The sequence below is a fragment of the Schistocerca piceifrons genome, chromosome 4 (genome assembly GCF_021461385.2).
Source record: "Schistocerca piceifrons isolate TAMUIC-IGC-003096 chromosome 4, iqSchPice1.1, whole genome shotgun sequence".
NCBI lineage: Eukaryota > Metazoa > Arthropoda > Insecta > Orthoptera > Acrididae > Schistocerca > Schistocerca piceifrons.
The window spans coordinates 150,223,263-150,229,014 of record NC_060141.1 but is presented as its reverse complement, the minus strand read 5'-3'; the positions used below and the strand labels follow the sequence as shown (position 1 = coordinate 150,229,014).

Sequence of the window (5,752 nt, the reverse complement as noted above, 5' to 3'; positions counted from 1 at the left end):
ACCACGAATATAACATTTTAAGCTATTTTAACCTATTTGAACCTCAGTTATGCATCCTTTGGGGATCCACATTCTAATACGCACCTGAAGATGGGACACATGTCCTGAAACCGGTTTATGCTTTCCTTCTTATAAGTAAATAACTTACAGCTGTAGCAGATTTTATCATTCATGACATTTCATATTACTAATTGCCCTGACCATTTAGCCTACAAACAAAGCAATCTCCCGTCACTACCTATGGACACCTCGGTAGCAGCAGAACGCAGTGACTCAGCTTGTAAGCGACTGCGTAGCTGCTTTACCACGTCGGCTGCGGTGTCCGAGCGGTTAAGGAGTTGGACTTGAAATCCAATGGGTTCTACCCGCACAGGTTCGAATCCTGTCCGCAGCGAAAATTTTAATATACGTCTACATAAAGCAATTATTGCGACATTATCAGATAGAAGACGTATGTGACAGACACGGAAACCAAGGAAATGGAGGTGTCTTAACATCGTAAACATGTAACCTGCGACTAAGGCACTCTGGCGTATTGGGGAGACCAAAACATTGCGATTAAAGAGGGTGCAGTTTGCAGTGTTATTCATTGAAGTAATAACGTAAATTTTTGAGAAAACTGTTACTTGTGTTACCTACAGATGCACCAACAGAAGAGGAAATACGCTGTTACTTTCTACGGACAAATATTTTAGCTAAATTAACGCTTTTTGTTTAAATATGGGTTGTATGTTTCAGTGGCTATACTCACCAACTTCAGACTTTTATTCCGAAGCACAGCGCAAGGAAAAACTTGGGGATCGAGACAATGCGGCGAAAATACCGGGAACTAACGATAGATAGCAAAATATGTTCACAGCACTTCCGAGAAGCTGACATAAATGCATGCTCATCAGAGACGACGCAACGCATTGCATTTTCTTATGTTCCCTTCATACATGCATATCAGTAGTGCCAGATGTTTCATAAATGATTATAATGTTTAAATGCATGATACCTATTTACATGACTCACTTTGATGACAGTGTATTTCCCTGTGCTGTTGCCATCCGGTTTCACAGTAGCAATCTGTGCCCTACGCACAGTGTGACAATTATTGATCTATATGAAAGAACGTAAATTAGTTATAAACTACGGCGTGTACACACTGCATCCAACATCTAAACGTCACTACAGATATTCAGATTTAGGTTACGATATGTTCGAAATGCCTGCCATCATTGGCGATGATGTGGCGCAGACGAATAGCGAAATTTTGCATGACCCGGAACATCGATGCTCTCGATGACCCCCGTGAACGGCTGTTTTCAGCTTAGCAATGCTTTTTAAGATATTGCTGTACACCTTGTCTTTAATATAGCCCCACAAAAAGGAATCGCATGTGTTCAGAATACTGCAGTCAACGGAGGTCCATGCCAGCGACCTCTGGGTACCCCAGAGCCAGAGTGCGGTCCCCGAAATGCTCCTCCAGGACATCAAACACTCTGCTGCTTCGATGGGGTCGAGCTCCGTCTTGCATCAACCACATATTGTCGAAATCAGGGTCACTTAGAACAATGGGGATGAAATCATCTTCCAAAACTTTCACGTACCGCTCGGTAGTCACCGTGCCATCAAGGAATATCGCACCGATTATTCCGTGACTGGACATTGCACACCACACAGTCACCCGTTGAAGTGAAGAGACTTCTCGATCGCAAAATGCGGATTCTCAGTCCCCCAAACGCGCCAATTTTGCTTATTGACGAACCCATCCAAATGAAAGTGGGCATCGTCGCTCAATCAAACCATATTCACATACTAATTCCCATCATGCTCCGCGGCCAACCGTGCAGTTTGAACGTTCTAACGCAAACCGTTCAGAAGTCATGACGATTTTATTTCACATACTTCAATAATTGTCAGCCTGTATCTTTCACTTCAATGTTTACGTTTGAGACAATCGAGTTAGTAAATACCGTGATCAGGAAGGAATCATTCATTTGGATGTTCAACATACGGGTTCTTATCCGATGCATATATGACTTTTGTGTTCTGTGCCAGTCCCTGCGTTGTGAAGTTTTGTCCTTCTTGGGAAAACGGTAATCATCGTCATTTTTTGGAATATATATGTTTACAAAACATTTGATAAGATGCATATTTGAAAAGTGATTTATAAAGGCTGTTGCGAATAGATTGTATGTATTCTGTTCTACAATGTATATGTGAAGCTGTCACTGTTTATGCGATGCACATTGTGATGAGATGACTAGTGATCGCAAGCTCCTTTTATAGCAACATAATTGGTTTGATTTAGTTTTATTTCATTTAAGACTGCATTTCGCCCGTATTTGCTAATGCCTTCAGAAAACGCCTGGCAGTGCTGAATTCTACTAGCATCCTGTTATCTGGCTGAAAAAAGTAATAGCTGGTTCTAGATTTGTTGCTCGAAAGGGCTACACGAAGCAGTTATGTGTATTGTATTAACAAATGGTAGTTTAGAATAAATTTACAACTGCTGCTTTAGATACCATTCCATCCGAGGAAGCTTAGTCAACAAATATTGTCCTATGCATCCCAGGCAGCTGCAAATAATCCACGTACATATGGTAGTTGGAAGAGATTTAAATGCCTTACTCTATTGAGGAATGCATTTGCAGGGGACTGGTCTCTACATGAATTACTCAACTGCTCAAAAATGGTTCAAATGGTTCTGAGCACTATGAAACTTAACATCTCAGGACATCAGTCCCCTATAACTTAGAACTATTTAATCCTAACTAACCGAAGGACATCACACACATCCTTGCCCGAGGCAGGATTCGAACCTGCCACCGTAGCGGTCGCAGCGGTTCCAGACTGAAGCGCCTAGAACCGCTCGGCCACACCGGCCGGCTACTCAACTGCTCCTACAAGATGTCGGAATGTTTTTGTTGTTACACAGATGTCTACTGATTGTCTTATAAATCACACAACCCAACTCTATTCGAAAATCACTGCAGTTTCAAGACAAAGAACGTGAGCGTAGCCTGTTAAATATATGCTGCCTTTTTGAGTTAGTGTTGTTACGTTGCAGGATCCAAATCAACGATATTTTGCAGAAACTTTCAGAGGAAATCACCTTACGTGCGATAAGTGATGAAGAGATGGATGAAGACACCAAGTTCCCAACAAAATATTATGTTTTACACTATAAGAACAAGCGCAATGAGTCCCAACCTTTTTGTCCTGAGGATCTCTTTTGTAGAATAAATTTGTATAGCAGGGGCTTATACCTTACCTGCTAGCCGTATTTAAGAGTCGTGTGTAAAGGAGGGGAGCTAAATGGGATTAGGTTTTTATTTGTTTGTTTGTAGTGGCAATAGAATGACAGTGGTGCTATAGTGGCTAGAGTGCTAGACTCCAGCCTTGGTGGTCCTGGGTTCAGTTTCGGGTATGAGCGAGGAATTTCCTCATTCCAGTCCCTCAGCCGCAGGTCCGCCAAGCCTGTTATCAAGCTGAGTATCGTGGACCTTCCCAGGGGTAAAAGGCGGCTCACTTACCTCCCCGTCCTAGTCCACACTCCACCTGCATTCACACCAGAAGTCTCTTCACAGATTGAGAACCACAGACTCTCTTTTACTGGCTACAGGGTTCACTGGGGTCAGGGAGAGTAAGTGTATGCAGAAGCCGGCCGGGGTGGCCGAGCGGTTCTAGGCACTACAGTCTGGAACCGCGCGACTGCTATGGTCGCAGGTCTCGAATCATGCCTCGGGCATAGGTGCGTGTGATGTCTTGAGGTTAGTTAGGTTTAAGTAGTTCTAAGTTCTACGGGACTGATGACGTTAGAAGTTAAGTCCCATAGTGCTCAGAGCCATTTGAACCATTTGTATGCAGAATATTAACGAATCTATGAATCACAGAATAGAGATTGACAGCCATTGCTCCATAAAGTAAAGATAATTTATGGGCTCCAAATATTTGTGACATGTGTTGATTCTTCTGTAATTTCATGAAACTGGTTTTTAGTGTCGCCATAAGATGTTCCCCTCAATCCAAACACACTGCATGATGGCTCTATTTTTCCTATCAAAAGATAGTTGAACACTGTGTGCGAAATAAACATGCAATACTGGGAGAAAACCAAGCTTCTTCAGCAAGCAACCCATCACCTCAAGAAGCGAGATGCTGCTCTGAATAATGTTTTAAAGGCCTTGCAGAAAAAATATATGTAGATGAAGAGTCTTTTTCAATGCTTAAGAGTGTGTGACATTAATCTCCCATGTCACTAAGCGACGCTGTTTCATTTTATACCACTATTTAGTTGAGGATACTGGGCATGTGGTCTTGGGAGGAAAGCATTGCATTTTTCATGCTGGGAAGTGCATTCCTGGTGTGGTCTCGGGATCCTATTGTCAGGAGAGGGCCGTCAGTGAATCTCATTTGGAGAGGCGAGCCTCCTCAGGGAAACAGTTTTCGCAGAATGGGGCTGAAGCGTGCTTCAGGCTTCTGTGGGCAGAGACGACGCGTTCCTCAGCTGAGGACAGAGGACACAGTGCGGTACTGCTGTCCTCAGAGAACAATTGAGTATACCTTTCTTGCACTATCAAGAAGGGCTGACACACCTTGGCGCCGTGGAACAAAGTTTCGGTGGCTATTTGTGTTCCGGCCGGTGTGGCTTTTCGTGTCCCAGCTACTGTCTGGTGCTGATGCATGTACGCTTTGCTGTTTTTGGGGAAATATAAGTTTCGCAATCTGTGGTAGTGCATCCATACTCTGAGCAGCTCACTACTTACTTGTTCTGGCAGGTAGCTTTAGTTACTTATTTGATTATAACCTCTGTTTATGTCTCATTTACTTTAAATGTGCGAGTTGCCCAGACAAGGGTATCTTGTCGCATTTTCTTCATGCAGTATTCCATATAATTGGTATTTTTCATCTACATCTACATTTATACTCCGCAAGCCACCCAACGGTGGCCACTGTCATTACCTCCCTTTCCTGTACCAGTCGCGTATGGTTCGCGGGAAGAACGACTGCCGAAAAGCCTCCGTGCGCGCTCGAATCTCTCTAATTTTACATTCGTGATCTCCTCGGGAGGAATAAGTAGGCGGAAGCAATTTATTCGATACCTCACCCAGAAACACTCCCTCTCGAAACCTGGACAGCAAGCTACACCGCGATGCAGAGCGCCTCTCTTGCAGAGTCTGCCACTTGAGTTTGCCAAACATCTCCGTAACGATATCACGCTTACCTCTCGAAACCTGGACAGCAAGCTACACCGCGATGCAGAGCGCCTCTCTTGCAGAGTCTGCCACTTGAGTTTGCCAAACATCTCCGTAACGATATCACGCTTACCAAATAACTCTGTGACGAAACGCGCCGCTCTTCTTTGGATCTTCTCTATCTCCTCTGTCAACCCGACCTGGTACGGATCCCACACTGACGAGCAATACTCAAGTATAGGTCGAACGAGTGTTTTGTAAGCCACCTCCTTTGTTGATGGACTATATTTTCTAAGGACTCTCCCAATCTCAACCTGGCACCCGCCTTACCAAAAATTAATTTTATATGATCATTCCACTTCAAATCGTTCCGTACGCATACTCACAGATATTTTACGGAAGTAACTGCTACCAGTGTTTGTTCCGCTATCATATAATCATACAATAGAGGCTCCTTCTTCCTATGTATTCGCAATACATTACATTTGTCTATGTTAAGGGTCAGTTGCCACTCCCTGCTCCAAGTGCCTATCCGCTGTAGATCTTCCTGCATTTCGCTGCAATTTTCT

At 43.7% G+C, this 5,752-nt stretch overlaps 1 non-coding gene across 1 annotated transcript; it reads left to right on the top strand.

Annotated features, from left to right (window-relative positions):
- Positions 1-312: 312 nt before the first annotated feature.
- Positions 313-394, top strand: Trnas-uga. Its single transcript has one exon. It is a non-coding gene; the product is annotated as a tRNA-Ser (tRNA).
- Positions 395-5,752: the final 5,358 nt, after the last annotated feature.